This window comes from Otolemur garnettii, unplaced genomic scaffold (assembly GCF_000181295.1).
Source record: "Otolemur garnettii isolate 467f Iridium unplaced genomic scaffold, OtoGar3 scaffold00167, whole genome shotgun sequence".
Lineage (NCBI taxonomy): Eukaryota > Metazoa > Chordata > Mammalia > Primates > Galagidae > Otolemur > Otolemur garnettii.
The window spans coordinates 3,696,590-3,697,997 of record NW_003852562.1 but is presented as its reverse complement, the minus strand read 5'-3'; the positions used below and the strand labels follow the sequence as shown (position 1 = coordinate 3,697,997).

At 36.6% G+C, this 1,408-nt stretch overlaps 1 non-coding gene across 1 annotated transcript; it reads left to right on the top strand.

The window, feature by feature from the left end:
- Positions 1-265: 265 nt before the first annotated feature.
- LOC111728554 lies at positions 266-331 on the top strand. Its single transcript, XR_002775811.1, has one exon. It is a non-coding gene; the product is annotated as a small nucleolar RNA SNORD78 (small nucleolar RNA).
- Positions 332-1,408: the final 1,077 nt, after the last annotated feature.

Sequence of the window (1,408 nt, the reverse complement as noted above, 5' to 3'; positions counted from 1 at the left end):
AGCTCACAGCAACCTCAAACTCTTGGGCTTTAAGAGATTCTCTTGCCTCAGCCCCCCAAGTAGCTGAGGCTAAAGCCACCCACCACAACGCCTGGCTATTTGTTTGTTTGTTGTTGTCGTTGTTGTTTAGCAGGCCAGGTCTAAGTTCAAACACACCAGACCCGGTGCATGTGGCTGGTGCTCTGACCTCTGAGTTACAGGTGCCGAGCCAAAAATAGACTTTCAGTCAAAAATTTAAGCAGAGATAAAAAAAGGCATTAAACAATAGTAATGTAGTTAATTTATTAAGAGGACCTGAAATGACCATGTAGACATATTTAATACTGAAGAAACCCTGTAAAAAAAATTTATCAAGAGGATATAACAAATATGAATACACCCAAGATTGTAGCACCCAAATATACAAAGAAAATAGTAAGAAATCAGAAAGGAGAAATAGCAATACAATAATCATAGAGAATTCCACTTTTAATAATGGATACATCATCCAGACAGAATATTCAACAAGAACACACTGGACTTGAACAACACTTAGACCAAACGGAGAATCTACAAGACACACAGAGCATTCCATCCAACAGTAGGATACACACCTTCCTCTCAGGCGCAGATGGATCATGCTCTAAAATAGATCACATATCAGACTACAAAACAAATGTTAACAATTTTTTAAAAACTAAAATCACATCAAATATCTCTTCTGACCACAATGGAATGAAACTAGAGAATAATAAGAGGAGGAAAATTTGAAAATGCACGAATACATGGAAATTAAACACATTTCTAAACAACTAGTGAATCAAAGAAGAAATTTTATTCCCTTTTTAAGGTAAATAAAAAATTATCTTGGAACAGTTGAGAATGGAGATACAACATGCCATAACTTGTGGGACAGGGCTGGGCATGGTGGCTCACAACTGTAATCCTAACAATCTTGGAGACAGAGGTGGGAGGATCGCTTGAGCTCAGGAATTGAAGACCAGCCTGAGCAAGATCGAGATCCCACCTTTACTAAAAATAGAAAACTAGGTAGGCTTTGTGGTAGGCACCTGCAATCCCAGCTACTCAGGAGGCTGAGGCAGAAGGATTGCTTGAGCCCAGCACAGAGGAGCAGCAGAGGACTCCATCTTAAAAAAAAAAACCAAACAAACAACTTTTGTGATGCAGCAAAAGCAGTTCTCAGAAGGAAATTTATAGTTACAAATGTCTACATTAAGAAAAAAGAAAAATCTTAAATGACTAAGCAACCTAATTTTGCACTTCAAGAAACTAGAAAAAGAACAAAGTAAGTGCAAAGTCAACAAAAGAAATAATAAAGCTCAGGGCAGAAATAAATGAAATGAAGACTATAAAAACAATTTAAAAATCAATGAAACTAAATTGAAAAGATAAACAATTGAATTGTTTG